Source organism: Ambystoma mexicanum, chromosome 7q, assembly GCF_040938575.1.
Source record: "Ambystoma mexicanum isolate Mex_15411 chromosome 7q, UKY_AmexF1_1, whole genome shotgun sequence".
Lineage (NCBI taxonomy): Eukaryota > Metazoa > Chordata > Amphibia > Caudata > Ambystomatidae > Ambystoma > Ambystoma mexicanum.
Window position 1 is genome coordinate 893927178 of NC_090941.1, and position 17424 is coordinate 893944601.

General features: G+C 49.9%; 1 protein-coding gene across 1 annotated transcript in view; it reads right to left on the reverse strand.

Moving 5' to 3' along the window:
• Window positions 1-17424, reverse strand: part of TMEM135 (transmembrane protein 135) — a 2087148-nt gene that overhangs the window by 963906 nt on the left and 1105818 nt on the right. The gene's annotated exons all lie outside the window — the stretch shown is intronic.

A 17424-nucleotide genomic window follows, 5' to 3' on the forward strand; every position in this document is an offset into this window, starting at 1 on the left:
AGTCCTTCTCTACAGGAGTCTTGTCCCCATGAAGACAGTAGAGGCATCGCGAATGTTCGTCTTCCTTAAACACATTCTGCAGCCCGCATCCAGGGCAGCTGCGAAACAGCTTGGGTCCGGGCGACAAACTCGCATCCTGGGCCATCTCGAAGTAGGCCGCGAATCTTCTGGAATCCTCCAAGAAGTTGATTAGACGAAATCTTCACCCTTGAGGGGCGTAGGAAAATCCCGCAACAGGAAAATCCTGTTAACGGGAGTAGAAACGGTGGAGCTTGAGGCTCGATTAACCGAAAAAAATGAGAAAATTCACCTGAAAAAGCGTGAAACACGCAGTAAAAGCTCGAGAGCTAAGCACGAGGACTCCCAACACTTGAACGTGCGGTAAAAATCTGAAGATGGCTGCCAGAGGCGGGGCTTAGGTAGAGGGCAGTCATTGGCTGTGGTCAGTATGACGCAGAGATCAGTGATTGGTTACTACTAGGAAGAACAGATCAGAAACGAAACTGATACTGATTTTTCTTTACCGAGGATTCCCAGCCTGACGACAGGGAATATTCATGAGCATGTGAATCTATGCCAGACCCCATGCTGGAGAATTCCAAGGACACAGAGGGGAGTGTTGCCAAGCAGGCCCATCCCCAGAAGTGTCCACAAAAATTAAAGGTGCCGAACCCACCGGCAACGGGATGTTGTGCGGAAGGGGCATCCGCACGTTCCAGTCGTAAACTGGATTAAACGGATGCGCACAAGGAATTTTATGTTCACCCACAGAACCAACCCCTACACCCGAGGCCGATGGAGTAGTTGTAGGGGAAGTGCCCAAAATGGCCGCTGTGATCGTGGCGGGAACGGCTCCATTTTGCCATCACCTGAGGGCAACTGCGGCACGTGTGAAAGTGAGACAGGGGTCCTCGTCGGTGGATCAGGGGTCTTAATTTTAGCGTTTAAATAAGGAACCTCAGCTGAGCCGGTACTATGAGGCCTGGAATGTTTCAGCGACATACCAATAGCCAAACTAGCCCTCACAGGAAGGACCTCGGCACTGCCGGTAAAGGAGGAACTCACTCCTTGCCCCCTCAACAGTTCTGACGTCGCCACAAGAGCGGGAACGGTGAGAAACAACTTTCACCGATAAGGCCTTGTCAGGCCTCTCAGAAGTGTTGGTTTCTTTAGCCTCTGTGCGAGGGAACTCGGACACAGGTCTGGTAACAGCCTTACTAGCACGGGCCTCAAACATCTGTTCGGTAACACCAAGCCCAACCAAGGCCTCGAGGGCGCACCCCGGTACTTTTGAGGGAAGCCTCAGAGCGAGCTCCGGTACCCCACGACTCAGTAGAACTGGGTCTACAAGCAGCCCCCACAGGAGGAGCTTCAGAGCATACTCCGGTATCCACAGGCCCCTTACGGAGACCCTCAGAGAAAACTCTGGTGCAATTATTAGGCCCAGAGGGCACCTTGGGGCAAGCCCCGGTGATAGAGCGATCAACGCTCCTCCCGGCCCGGGAAGAACCCAGAAAGGTGTCTCCCGGCCGGGGTGCTCTGAAAAGTAAAGAATTTACTGGGCGTTTCTTCTTTTCATCGATAAAAGATTGAAAATGCGAAGGAGTACGACGCCGAAAGCCCGGACCGAAAAGGAATCGCAATAAAAACAGTAGTCCCAACGGTGGTCCAGACCCAAACACTCTAAACAAAGAGGATGGAGATCCGCCCTCTCAAAGCGTCGGTGACATGATGAACCATCAGGAAAGTCTAGTTTGAACGACATAAACAGACTAGTACACGATCGCTAGTGAGAGCCAGAGAGGAGGAAAAACAGGGAAGAAAATCTCCCACAGATGCAAGTGCGTCCAGTCCGGAACGAGCAGAGAAAAGGACTGTTGGGCGATGCGCGGGGCAGAGCCGAGATGGGTGGGGCTATGGCCGCGTGCCAGGCCCCTTGTAGAAAGAGAGGAAGGACTAAAATTGTTGCAAAATTTTTGATGCTTTTACAAAGTGCTCCGGTCCCGTCCCACAGGACGGAGGAATGTCCCATAAGTATGGAGGAAAGGGGAGGGGACATAGGAGTATTTTCTGTGGTCCTTTTAGAGGGAGGGTCTTTAGAGTTTTAATTTGTTGTGTGCATTGATAGTTTTATTTAAAGTTCTTATTGTTCTCAAACTTTGGTTGGACATACTTTTATTTTGGTTCCACAGTACTATTGTTTTAAGTGGCAATTCTATCAGCTCAAACACCTTCAAAAGAGTATAGCGTGCCTTTGGCCTGCACTACCAAAAGAGATGAAAAAGGTACGTCTGTCAGGCTGAATCTGTTTCACATTTAGATTTGGCATCACTGATGGTTTAGTATTAGTATGGGGCTGAGTAGTGCGATGAATCCTGCAGAGTCCTCACAAACACCCTACCTAAAGTCTCCTCCCAGGTGGCATTGGGCAGGCATAGAGAGGAGGAAGGATAGCTCAAGAGCAATGCCTTTGTCTTGGAAGCAAGACAACGCAGCACAACACAGGTTCGAATCCCAATCCCGTGCTTAGAAACCACTGGTTGGTATTAAGTGCGGTATAAAATATTCTTATATTATTATAATTATTATTATAACTGAAGTCGCTACCTGATTCAGACCATGGGGGTGGTATTAGCCGGGAGGATCACCTGGGAGGAGAAGGTCGTCAGGGGAAAGGGAGGACTTTGTTGGGAGGGACGCAGTATTTGTCTTCTTTAGAGGAGAAAGTGTCAGTGATGACGGAATATGTAATGGATTGCTGTCTGGTGGCGCTTTTCTTTCCCAAAACAAATTAAACTGATATGGTGAACACGGTTATAACCAATCATGCATTCGGAGTAAGACCCCCCCTTCCAAAGTCACTCACATGTATAGAGTTGAAGGTTCCTATGATCCACATGGAAATGTTAAAGATGAATCTCTAAATGTTAACAACTCAGATTCTGAAAACTCTAATTCCCCTGTAAAGCAAAACCCCTCAGTAAATCCTTATACTACCCCTTTATGAACTATAATAAATGAGAGAAATGAATTTGGTAACAATAGCCCCATTAAAAGAAGTTGAACATTGAGGACTTCAAGTCCCACAATGGGCAACGTACTGGGGCGAAGAAAAGGGATGTAGAGGCACTGGACTGCAAGCTGCAGCCGAATAGGGTCAATGACCCATACCTGATGGAGATTGTGAAGCATAAAAGGCACCCTCAGGTGCAGGCCAGAGAGAACAGCAGTGGAAGGTGGAGTGATTGCACAAACGCCACATTGCAGTTGCAGCTGAAGGAGAGCAAAGCCACCAGAGCCACCATTGTTTGCCGAACTGATGCAGGTTCAGGCAGGGTCTCTACGTTCAGAGACCTTGATTGCAGAGGTTGCACAGCGGGAAGCGTTGCCTGTGAAAGCTTTCCCGCTGAAGACCGTAGCTGCAGAGGTCACGCTCCGGGAAACTTGAAGTTTAGAAGCTTTCCCCATGGTGAGCTGGGCCCTGATGGCAGGTGAGCACTGGAGAGCCTTTGGAGCGAGGAGCGCTCCTTTTCCAACCGGTACTGGCTGTGGAAAACAAAGAGAAGCAGTTTGCTGGGCCGAGCAGAGCAGAAGAAGCAGAACACCCAGAGGCAGCACAGCGAGCGGGTGTGCACGCAAGACCCAGTGAGTTCACTAGCATATTGTGACCCCGGAGCACTGATTCCCCGCTGCCAGACCTGGGTGTTTTGAATATCAAACTGATGTAAAGCAGCATAATAATCATTACGAAAACTGAAATAAGAAGAAGAGAAAGTGGCAAAATAAGAACTTGGTGAACAGGCCAGAAAGGTGTCCTTGTTTTCATGGGGGGCATAATAATTGGCAGCAGCAAGAGAGGGCAATATTATTAGAAGCCAATACAAACAACTATTACTGAAGCCAAAAGAGGGCAATAGCAAAGCAACTTAAAAATAACCAACACTGCCAAAGTCAAGAGAGGGCAATTAAGAAGCGAGTTGTGTGTAGACCCTATTGTCAGAGGGAGAAAGAAGCAATAGGGGAACTAGGCTAAACAAGCATTGCCAAAGCCAAAGAAGAGCAAGAGTGAGAGATAGCCATTATCTGAATGTGGTTAATGCAAGAGTGGGAAAACAAGAGTGGTGGGAAAGCTGCCCTTCTGATACAAGGTATCAGGAGGAGAGGAGCATAAACTGAATTGCATGTGGCAATCACAAGTGTGGAACAAACAGCACCAATTTGTCTCATGTTTTCCTAGAAGAAGTAGGTAGTTGGGGAATGCCAAGATACTTTACAAGTTGTTTCAAGCAGATTGAACCACAGATGTATTTGTAGTAGTGTTAGTAGTTCCATTAGTCATGGCAGGCAGGTACACTAGGGCAAGGGACCTTGTAGTGATAGAGCTGGCAGGTGAGTGGACCAGGCGGAAATCATTGAAGTACTGTGGTGTGGTTAAAAGTGTTGAAGAAGAAGTGGCAAGACCACACAAATATATTGTTATCTGTTGTGAAATCATCCTGACAAAGGCATTTTTTTGATACTGTGACCTGTGGAAGTATCCTTGTTTTTTGAGAAGTTGTATTGAACTCTCTGCCACCAGTGGAGAGATACAGGACTTGTTGAATAGTTGTACCGTTGGTCCAAGTCCAAGTGAGAGACTTACTGGAGCAAAAGGAACTATATTGGAACTTTGTTGCAAGACAGGATTTCCTTATTCTTTTGAACTGTTGATTGAAATCCTGTTTGAATCTGGGGAAGGGGAACTCACCCAGTTTACAAGGAGAAACAGTTAACGTGTTTTGAGCATAACTGTTTTCTGTTATATCTGAATTGCCATATATCATCACCTTATTAATTTTGCTGTGTGTACAAGTGTGAGGGACAGAATCCTTTTGTTAGAATGTTTGCTTTAGTTTATTCTGATAGGTAGGGAAATCCTTTTCACGGTAGCGATAGTGAGGCGTTTATCAAACCCCTTGAGTTAATAAAATGGTATCGTTTGAAAAACCTTAGATTAGTCTGCCTCACAGTAGGCGGTTTAGACACTACTCATCCATATGTTACTGCAAAGCAGTAATCATTTCAAACACAGCTTTCAAATAATTCCATATAGCAAATGACTATTCCAGCTGCCTTGTTAGTGTGTCTTCACACATAGCCAAGTGGGAACCACAAAAGTCCATATGCCAGAATGTGGACAAAATGTGTTATATTTAACACAATACCTCCTCAGTGATTACAACAAACAGTGTGCAGTCTCTCTTCCCAAAGGTATCAATTAAAAAAAGGCTCCTTCAAAATAGTTAACAAGTCTTTTTGGTGTACATTCTTTAGAACTCATGTTCTTACCTATTGGTCCAAATGGTATCTTCCATGCATGGTTTTCTGGTTTGCTTTATATCGTAATCAACGCCGGTCCTCCTTTCAAGATATGTATGTTGTTGTGTCTGCCACCAATTGCAACAGCAGCTGAAGTTTTGTGTCAGTCTGTAGGCTGAGACACTCAGGCTATCTGGCACAGGTTCCCACAGAGGAGCGCTCAGGGGACTTATCACATCCCATTGCCAGGGACCTGGTATCTGCTTTCTCAATTCTTCCCTAACTATTCTATGAACCCATCTCTCATTCATGACACACAACATGCCTGTTACATCACCATGGCCTAAACCCCTTCATACCAGTGCCTTGTCCTTAACCCCTTCACTCGGCCAACGTTTTCCCCCTCATTTGCTCATTTTCTTACTTTACTACCTAGTCCTAGTTTGCTGACTCCTGATACCATCAGTTGTTCTCCTCTTGCCACCACCTCTTCTTCTGCTGCCACCAACTGCTGTTCTCCTGCTGCCAACAACTTAAGGCATCCTCCGGCCACCATCTTCTACTGTCATTCTGACACCAGGTTTCTTCCCCTTTCCCTTAACTGTCCTCCACTTTCTAGTCTCTTGCTCCAAACTACTTCTCCCAGCTCATCTTTAAATTAGTAACCCACTTCAAACAATGTTGCTCTCGGCTCACTCAAAACAACCACAACCTGCAGCCTTCCCTGCATTTTTTATATCCTGCTGCTCCCTTCCCCGGGGTTGGGCTTTGCTCGAGTGTTAGTTACTGCAGTAGGGGTTTGGTTCCTTCTTAATAGGCTCTCAATTGAAGGCGTTTTACCAGTTTTCCGGAATGACAGGCAGCCAAGGGGTTTAAGATTTTAGATGTGTAGGTCACGTGTTCTCCCACATGTAAAAGGTTGCCTGGCTGCAGGAGCAGAGAGGGTTCGGCTCTTTCAGTTTGGTGTTCACATAGTACCTGGTGCACGAGAAAAGCATTCATAACATTTCTCTTTCTCTGCACATTGCGGTTGCTGCACAGGTGTTTGGTAAAGCATGCTGGAGTAGAATTCATTAGCATTTTTGCATGAATGTCTGAGTGCTAAAAGGCCAGTAACATTTCATTGGCACATGTGACAGTCCGCTGCCTGCTGGAGGAGACTGAGTGGAGTTGGCTAGGGGATCCTCCCTCAAACCACCCCCAGGGTTCATTGTTCAGTAGTTTGGCAGAGGCACCTAGACCCCAGAATCACCTCAATAAAAGTTTCAAAATAAGGTAGGGCCTTAGTCCCAGGCCCTAATTAAGGAATGCAAGGACAATTGTGCCAGACGCTAGTCTACTGGCTGCATTACTGATAGCAAGCTGGATGCTAGCCAGTTACTGTAATCTGAGCAATAAAAAGAGCTAGTGAGGAGAACCTGATTCAGACCAGTAGCTCCACTAGAGACAGAGAGGGACAACCTGAACATTTCATAGTTTTTCGTAAAATCATACATTTCGACTTAGAATAACTCCAGAGAAAAATACCTTCTTTAGTTGGGGAGTAAGAACTTCAAAAGGCCCATTGACGCTTCTGCAAAACTGGCAAGAGAAAACGTACAAAAGAAAGTTGAAGAGTCCTGGGGAGGGCAATCCTCAAAAAGAGAGTCACAGGAATAAAAGCTTCATCCAGCTTTTGACTTACCACCTGGGGTGGGCTCCACAGCCAATCAGGTTGTTCAGAACGCGCGGGCTGGACCTTATGGTATAAACCCGTGTTCCAATCGAGTGAACAACTGCTCCTGCCCATTTTCCCTCTCTCTCCCGGCCGTCCCTGCTTCTTTCTGCCCATCCTTCCCCACCCGCCCATTTACATGAAGAGGTTGCAGCACCGCTGCGCCGATGCCCTCATGTCCGCAGGGCTGGCATTGAAATGGAAGAGGGGCTCAGATTGGTGCACCGCTTCTATTTCCATGGCGGCCATGTTAGTTAAGTATTTCTTTGAAACAAGAAATACATTGCCATTTGCACCCTGGGACATAAACCTGTGGTGCTAATAGCCATGATCATGAGATGCTGGGGCTGTGCTGTGTGATACCTTCCCAGAGCCATCATTAAACTCGGGCTAGTATGACCCGGTATGACCCTAGGAACTCGTGATTGTGGCAAAAGTATGTCTCGCTAATGGACTACAGAGGAGCTAGAGGTTTACTCTTCTGGTTCTATCAATAACTCTGGAACTGGCTGATCTTGTTCTTTTGAAAATAATGTAAGTATCAGGTTTTGATCCGTTTGACCGGAGTGAAATGTGGAAAAGAAGGAAAAATAAAATGTAGAATCTCTTGCTTGTAGGCATACATTTTGTTTGGTAAAATCTTGTCAAGGGCATTTATTTTGGCAACCTTTGCATGAAGCAGTTAATGCACATCCAGGAGTGCAACTGATCGTCAGGATTGGTTCATTTGTCGATGTTGCTTGTAAAATAATGTCAAGCGATAAGGTAATTTTACAACTTTCTTAATCCTCGGAAAGATGTGATGTGGATGGACTAACTCGTTGAAGAAGGGTTCTCCACCCAAAATAACAGTGTATTGTTCAATTTTTCAAATATGGTGGAAACTTGATGGAATTATACTGGTTCCAGTTATACTGGTTCCAGTTACTGGTATACGGGTTTTAGTAACATCTCTTGAATTCAAATGTACTTGTTCATTAACTTGCTATATACAAAGGGCAATGGCTAAACCTCCAAATGCAGGACTCTAACTGGTAGATGCTAACACTGAGCCCCTTGATATATCGAACCTGTCTGTAAAGTGCCTCTGCTACTAACCTCATGCTTTTCACCGAAATTCAGGATGCCCGAGAAGGACTTCTAGTTAACTACTTCCGAATGGTTTCTCCTGGATCCAGATGCTCACAGTTGTGCACATCTGCTGAATCTCTATGAAGCAAGGTTCAGTGGTGATTTCTCTCCCTCTCAGTGCACTGCTACAACTCTCCAGCCCCCACGATTGTTTCTATCCATACATCCGCAGTAGACGACCTCAGGGCTCCACCATTTTTCTCCCTTATCACCTCTTTTCCATCCAACTCAACGTTCTATCTTTCCCTTGATCCTCGTACTATATAGTGGCAAGCTGCTGCTGCCTTTATGCTGCCTTTATGCTGCTACAAAGTGCTTGGTTACATATATATATATATATAAAATGATAAAAGCAAGATCATACAGTATACACAGATCCCATGTAGTTGGAATGTCACTGGGTGATGAAAGCATGTTTCTTCCTCTGGCTTACTCGGTAAAATACATCCCTTATTTATGAAAAAAGATGTACCATTTTTAAAATGTAGGTTTTTCATAGGCTATATTGAAGATACTTTCGGGAAAAGATACAAACAGCTGATTTCCGTGTTATTCACAACTTGAGAGTTCCCTGCACAACCAGACAGGGTCTAGAGTTTTATGTACTGCAATACTGGGGCCTTTGAGGCTTCACATGACCAAAGAGAGCAGCAGCTCGCATAGGGTTGCACCGTATCATGTGGGGACTATGCCAGGAATACGATGGTAGTAATGGGGCATTTATGGCTGCGTTTGACAAAGGTCAACCAAAACATATTTGCTCTACCAACGCTAGTTTCACTTTTCAGAAAGGTGGGGGTGAGGGGGAGGGCGGCCGACTGGGCTGGATTTTTACACACCTGTAGTGTAGGTTTTCAGGATGAGCATGCACATTTATCCTTAACTAAGGTGTAAGGTGCGTGCATTGTTTTCCATAAATATTGCACTAGTCTTCAGACCACGGGATTAGAGTGTGAAACTAAGCATTTGCAACGGTTATATGTGATTTCACCGAAGTCAATTTCAGAGTAAGTTTTACTGTGGTAAATAGCAAAAAAAATACCAATTTCTTTTTTAAATTTTTTTATTTGGGGAGTCCTCCAAAGGACCCCATTTTTCTACCCATTTAACCCCATCTCCACCCATTTTAACAGCTTACCCCACTTTTTCGGTATTTTTTACATAAGTAAAACGTGCCACTGAATTTTATTCGGTAAAATGACTGGACACCATTTGAGCAACTACAATGGCATTGGTACAGGACTATAGGATGGCGCTACCACTTGGACAGCCACGTCCTTGGCAATTCAGAAGTTAAATCGCTGCGTTCTTTATACGGCAACGTGACTGCTAAATAAAATAGCTTAGCTAATGACGCAATTACACAGGTGGGTTTAGGAACGCGTACCCTGTAAACACAGGGGCAGAAACCTCAGCAAGAAAATTGAGGTTTAAGGTTCAGACTTTCGTCACCCAGCAGGAAGCCACAAATAACTCTGTAGTTTCTGCATAATTATATTTCTGGCCCATTTCCTGTGAGCCCTCTCAAGGCGTCCCTGTAAAATTTGACCCAGGCTCGCATTCCCATTGCCAAGACACATAAAAATAATAGTCCTTTACTTTCTGGCACGCATGTCTGGCATGATGTTAGCCCAGTCAGTCATGCTAGAGAGTGCTAAAATCAAAACCAGGGGAACTTTATTCAGCAAAGAATAGACATTAGTTAACATGATATCCAGTGTGTTTTTTAGATGATGTTGTTGCATGCTTTTTACTTACATTCAGTTAATCAGCTAGAGAATGGAACTAACTTTGAGAAAACAACGCAGAAAAGAAAGTTTAAAATGCCTGAAACGTTCAGCGTGGCGTTAATTGAAAATAGGCCAGGTTCCTGCATCCGTGAATCGCTCCGAGGTGTTTGCACCATTGTAACCGGCATGTTGCTCAGAGGAGACCAGTGGTGCAGAGCAAATGGCAACCTGATTGAGGGACCAATCCACCCTTACCCGCCCATATCCCCACACCCTCCAATGTATTTGAACCTGTTCAATATTAACAACATGTACACAAGCCTGATCTACTCACAAGTCTTCATATCACTGTAAAGAATGTTAAAATAGATGGGTGATCAACAGATACATCATATGTTACGCAGTATTAGTAAAGCACTCACATGCCACAGCGCAGCCTCATAGCGCTGTGTGACATTTCCGTAGTGTATGGCTGCACCTAACTGGGTTTCTGGTGGACCCCAGTCTAATTAATCTAATTAAGAGAAAGCATTTACCAAACGCTGTAGGCAGATCGCCTTTCTTTTACGTGCAATACTAACAAAACTGCAAAACCTGGGACTAGGATAACTGATGTGGAAAACGGTATTGCCAAATGGTTTCAGAATACACCGATAACCATACCAAGAACACAATGGTCAGCCTGGCATTGCCCTAAAACAGGAACATGGCTCATGAAAGCCAAAAAGGCAGCTATAAAAATGTTGAAATGGGCTCTTTAGCCGAATTCTAACAGAATGTAAATCAATGCGCTAAAACTCAAAATCGTCTGATTAATGATAGCCAACCCTACTCAGGGACGAGTATATATCGTTATAGAATTTTACTTTCTACGTTAAACTGCCAAGGCCCTCCAACAATACATTTTTTTGAAGAACTGGGAAACACAATAGAAATCATTGCCTGGTTTAGATGAAGGAGAGAAATCCAATTTAAGGCAGAAACCTGGATTGTTCCAGTGTACCACCTGGGGGTGGAATATGGTGTGTGGAGGGCAAATGCTGGCAGCAATGTTGATGCAGTTATTAACACTTAGAGGGGCCGATTCATGGAACAAACGTGCGCCGAAAATCTTCGCGCAAGCATGCGCAAGCATAAAAAAACAGGCGCACGCGTGCGATTCATGGAAGTCCCTGCGCGTGTTCACCGCGGGATGTGCGCCAAACCCATGCATGGCGCACAAGTCATTGCAACATCGCGAAAGGCGTGCGCGACGCGCACAGTGAAAGCGCACAACCTCAGCGCACACACCAGAAAGTGGGCGGGACATGGGGCGTAACGCGCGGAATGGGGAACAACACGCGAAAATAAGGGCGTAACTGGGGATGTACTGCAGGGAAGCAGACGGAACGCCCACACGCACTCGAACCACACGTATTCATGGAATCGAATAGGGCAAAGCCACGCACAGCCAAAGACACGCACAAGCTGAAACACGGCCGCCACACGAAGGCAGGCGGTAGAGTCCCAGCGCATCAAAAAAGTGGCGCGCGGGAAGTCAAATACGCGATTGAGCGGGGTACGTGGATTTCAGGGGTGCGCGAGAAATACTACACGCGATTGGCCTGGGTACGTGTATTAGAGGGGTGCGCGAGAAAATCTACACGCGATTGGTCTGGGTACGTGGATTTCAGGGGTGTGCGAGAAATTTTACACGCGATCGGGCCTGGGGGAGCGGGCTACGTGTATTACAGGGGTTCGCGTGAACTTTTTCACGCGATCGGGCCTGGGGGAGCGGGCTACGTGTATTACAGGGGTTCGCGTGAACTTTTACACGCGATCGGGCCTGGGGGAGCGGGCTACGCGTATTACAGGGGTTCGCGTGAACTTTTTCACGCGATCGGGCCTGGGGGAGCGGGCTACGTGTATTACAGGGGTTCGCGTGAACTTTTACACGCGATCGGGCCTGGGGGAGCGGGCTACGTGTATTACAGGGGTTCGCGTGAACTTTTTCACGCGATCGGGCCTGGGGGAGCGGGCTACGTGTATTACAGGGGTGCGCGGGAATTTTCTCACGCGATCGGGCCTGGGGGAGCGGGGTACAACTCACCGTCTGCCTTGCGTGTAGTAGAACGCGTAGCCAACACCCGCTGTGAAGTAATAGCGTGTGAACCCCAACGGATGGAAAACACACGCACCGCACGAAAAGCACGTACAGAACATAAAGGCACGCGTGATCGCCAAGCCCTGCCAGGCCAACGCCCGTGCGCAAAACGTCACAGACGCGCTTACGCTGTAAGGGCCTTTGGTCCAATGAAATCGCGTACGCGTGCTGACGCGCTTACGCGCTAAGGGCCTTTCCTCGAATTACACGCTGACGTGCAGATTTTTCACGTGCCAAATCACTCCGTATCAAGCTGGCCACGCGAAAACACACGGAAGACCACGCTCCTGCCCAGAAGGCCGAATCACTGCCCCCCAGTGCCCCGAGCAGCCTCCTACGTGCCATCTGCTGCTGCCTGCCTGCCTGCTGCCACCGTGCCCTGCCATTTGGTGCCTGCACATCAGCCATCTGCAGGGGTCCAGTTGCTGTGTCCACCCCTGCTGGAACAGTAGACTCCCGACTGGGATACCATCGCTCCACAGCCCAGCCCCAGGACCAGTTGCCCACCCACGCCTGCCTCGGGGGTCGCCATGTCGGGGCAAGCACCATCTGAGACCAGTGGCGACCCCCAGCCAGAGAGGCAGAGGGCCACCAGCTTCAGTGAGAAGGAAGTTGGTGTCCTGGTGGAGCATGTCCTGGGGCATTATGATGCCCTCTTCGGAAGACCACGCGCCAACAAGGAAGGACGGGAGAGGATCTGGGACGATGTAGTGGTTGCCATCAACGCGGAGGGGGTGGCAACCCGCGACATCAAGCACATCAAGAAGCGCTGGGAGGACTTAAGGGCCAGGACCCTCAATAAGGCCCGGCGCCTCGCGGAGGGGGGCCGGGCACGCCTGAGTGACATCCAGATGAGGGTCCTGGAACGCGTAGACCCAGCGCTCCATGCCCAGATCCTTCGGAGGCAGACCCATCTGGAGTTGGCCGGTAAGTGGCCAAGCATTACTGTGTGAGACAGGGCATGTTGCAGTGTGCTGGTTGTCTGATACCTGCCTGTATGTGTGACATAGGCCATGTACGTATGTGTTTGTGCAGGGACATCATGGTCAGGCATGTGAGTACAGTGATGTGTTCTATTGCAACATGGGGGGCTCTGTGCGGAATGGACACATGGAAGCATGGCAGTCTCTGTTCCTGGACATGGGTGGGGGTGAGGGATGGGTGCTGGTCCCATGTACACGTATGGTGTCCATGTGTGTGTGTCTGACCTGCGTGTCTGTGACTTGTAACCGCCATGGATGCATGACACATGTCTGTGACAATGTTCAGATTCACTGATGCAGCCTAGTCATCCTTGTATCCACTGCGTCTGTGGTGCACGAGGCCAGATGGATGGAACTACGGTGAGGTGTGTGCATGTGATGGAAAGACCCATGATGCATGTGAGTTTGAAACCAACATTGTATGAATCATGAGTCCCTTGGTCATGTATGCCAATGTCCATGGCCTGCGCCATGCCTGTTACTGTATGTGTTTTGCCTGCACTGACCCATGTGTTGTGGAGGGACATGATGGAAGTGATGTATGACAGTGCCACTCATCTGCTGTTGCTTCCTGTCTAGGGGACCATTGTACAGTACCCTGATGCTTGTGTTCTATGTCTCCCTCTACACAGTGGCAAGTGAAGAAGAGGGCGGAGAAGGCGCTGTGGAGCAGAGCGGCGGGGATGCCGCCACGGCTGCAGCGGAAGGGGTGGGTGAGCCCCCACAGGGGCTTGCACCGGCGGAAGACGGCGTGGAGACATCCAGGTTGGTGGTTTCCACAGAGGGGGAGGAGGCCGCTACTGAGCCACACATGGGGCCTGGTGGGGGCATCCCCGCTGGTGCAAGTGGTGCAGTCCAGGGCCAGGGGCAGGAGGCAGCACAGGTCGCCGTGGAGGTGCCTGTGCATGTCACTGTCCCTGACACTGTGACTGCACCACCATGCATCAGCAGGGATGCCCCATCCCAGGCCCGTCCGCAGGTAGGGGAGATGTCCATGTCATCTGACACTCCTCTACCTGCGGACGAGGGGACCCCTGGCCGTGTGGAGAGGGTCCTGATTGGTGTCGCGTTGCGCACGGCTGGCATTCGTGATGAGGTGCATGCTTCCCGGGAGGAGCATGCACATCATCACGAAGAGCACCGTGCGTACGTGAACCATTTGGGAGCCGCCATGGTCGGGGGTTTCCTACATGTGTGTGGCCTTCTGGCGACCCTCTCCTCCTCTGTGGGGGCTATGCGCCAGTCGTGCTCCATGCCGTCTTCCGGCCCAGATGCCACCAGGGCCCCCTGTGGACCTGCCCCGACCAACGCAGCCAGCTCGGTGGGGACCCCATCCCTGCCACAGTCGGGAGTCGAAGGTCCAGCAGGGGTGGACACACCAGCAACTGTCCCCCTGCAGATGGAGGATGTGCCGGCATCATCTGGCAGGGCACGTGCACGACGGCATCGGTGGATTCCATCAGCCTGGATGCCGTCGTGCTGGCAGAGGCAGTGGCGTCGGAGGCAGCAGCAGGCTCGACGTGGGAGGCATCATGGCTCGGGGCCATCAAGATCAGAGGGGCAGGCATCGGCCGGAGGGCAGGAGAACCCTGGGATGGCAGTGTCTTCCGTGTGGGAGCAGTTGGTCCAGCGGATAGGTGCGGAGCGGCAGCGGGCGGAAGAGGAGCGGCTCACCATGGTCAGGGCGGAGTTCTCCATGCGTCGGGCATTGAGGCGGGCTGAGTGCCTCGAGGAAGCTCGCAGGGAGTTTGAGGTGGACAAGGGGTTGTCCCTGCGAGACCTCGGGGCCAGGACAGAGTCCCGCCTCCGGGACATCGACATGGAGTTCGATGATGCCCTGGCCGGCAACATCACAGAGTGAGCCGCAGGACTTGCCCGCTGCCATTGTATATAGTTCTTTAGTTAGTTAGTGTTAGGTTTCCTTTATGTTTTAAGTTTTTTTTGGACCGCTCGGACAATGGCCACTTTTCTGTATATATTTTTTTCATTAGTTAGTAGTAGTAGGTTTCATTTATGGTGTTGGGCTCATGGACCCTGGGATATTCTTGTACATAGTTTGATGTTTGGAAAAAAATTTTGGATTTATATTTGTGTTCACCATGAGGCAATGGTTTTTCCTTATTTTTTCCCCCCATTATTTTTCTTTGGACTACATTAGTTTTTGGATTCCTTTGTTTTTTGATTTTTTCTATTAGTTCTCGGACATGGACCATTTGTTTTGTCATCCCCATTGTTGTGTGTTTTATTTCTTTACTTCATTTTCATCTTTAATACATATATTTATTACTTACATTTATGGTATTTTCTCATTGGTTTCATGCATGTCATGATATGGGTTTTGACATTCACTTGCACCCATTGTGTATGTGTGTGTGACGGACATGTGTTCATTTACATACTTGCCATTGGGGTTGTATCATGTAATTGCATCTACTATGTGGGTGGATGCAATCCTTGGCTGGGTGTTTGTGCTGGGTATGCTGCCCATTACTGCCATGATTGCATTTCGTCAGGACCTGGGGGCAGGGGGACATGAGTGGGGGCCTGCAGGGGGGTGGGGGTGCAAGGGGACATGGTTGGGGGCCTGCTGGCAGGTGCCCCACAGTGCTGGGGGGTGGGGGTGCAAGGGGACATGAGTGGGGGCCTGCTGGCAGGTGCCCCACAGTGCTGGGGGGGTGGGGGTGCAAAGGGACATGGTTGGGGGCCTGCTGGCAGGTGCCCCACAGTGCTGGGGGGTGGGGGTGCAAGGGGACATGGTTGGGGGCCTGCTGGCAGGTGCCCCACAGTGCTGGGGGGTGGGGGTGCAAGGGGACATGAGTGGGGGCCTGCTGGGGGGTGGGGGTGCAAGGGGACATGAGTGGGACATGGTTGGGGGCCTGCTGGCAGGTGCCCCACAGTGCTGGGGGGTGGGGGTGCAGGGGGACATGAGTGGGGGCCTGCTGGGGGGTGGGGGTGCAAGGGGACATGGTTGGGGGCCTGCTGGCAGGTGCCCCACAGTGCTGGGGGGTGGGGGTGCAAGGGGACATGGTTGGGGGCCTGCTGGCAGGTGCCCCACAGTGCTGGGGGGTGGGGGTGCAAGGGGACATGAGTGGGGGCCTGGTGGGGGTGCAAGGGGACATGAGTGGGACATGGTTGGGGGCCTGCTGGCAGGTGCCCCACAGTGCTGGGGGGTGGGGGTGCAAGGGGACATGTGGCTTGGCTGGGGGGCATGCCCATGGTGGATGGGCTGCCTGCGGGACATGACCAGGGGTGCAGGGTAGTCCCCTGTGGTGTGGGCTGCCTGCAGAGGTCGTGGAGGGGGTAGAGGGGAGACCTGGGAGGACCCACACTGGCAATTCACCTCTTCAACTTCCCGCACACCCACGTAATACACTGCCCCACTCGCACAGGCCCAATTGCGTGTAGAATTTCTCGCGCACCCCTGAAATACACGCGCCCAGGCCAATCGCGTGTAGTATTTCTCGCGCACCCCTGAAATACACGTACCCTGCTGAAATCGCGTGTAGAATTTCTCGCGCACCCCTGAAATACACGCGCCCAGGCCAATCGCGTGTAGAATTTCTCGCGCACCCCTGAAATACACGTACCCTGCTGAAATCGCGTGTAGAATTTCTCGCGCACCCCTGAAATACACGCGCCCAGGCTATTCGCGTGTGGAACTTCACGCGCACCCCTGAAATACACGCGCCCAGGATATTCGCGTGTGGAACTTCCCGCGCACCCCTGAAATACACGCGCCCAGGCTATTCGCGTGTGGAACTTCACGCGCACCCCTGAAATACACGCGCCCAGGCTATTCGCGAGTGGAACTTCCCGCGCACCCCTGAAATACACGCGCCCAGGCTATTCGCGTGTGGAACTTCACGCGAACCCCTGAAATACACGTAGCCCGCTTGCCGTGCTGGTACAGGGTTAGCGCAGCCCTTTGCGCTAGATTGGGGATTTTGATGGCTTTTCCCTGCGCGGAAGGCGTTCTTGGGGGCGTAACTGGCGCTGCTGCAAGGTCGCTGCGCCACTATGCGCCACGGCTGGTTTCGGTGGCTGGAATCCATGAATACGCTGTGCGCGGAAATGGGTTTTGGCGCACGCGGCTGGCGCAGGGATTCGCACGCGCACACTGTGCGCCAGCCGCGTGCGCCACTTGTGCGCTGAATTCTATGAATTACCCCCAGAATGTCACAAAGGTGACAGTGATTACATGGTTCCCTTTCATTCAGACTCCTTTTTCAATCCAGAGCGCAGCTGTGTTTCTGGGCCTCTTTGCCAACGTTCACCTAAACCTCTCCCCTAGAACTCCAGAACCCATGCCCTGGGAGTTTAGAGCACAGTGAGGTACTGCAATAGCTCTAATAAGTAAGTCGGCAGCAGTAGAAACTTTATAGGTGAGAAATATACAGAGCATGTGTGAGATTACTAAATCGATAA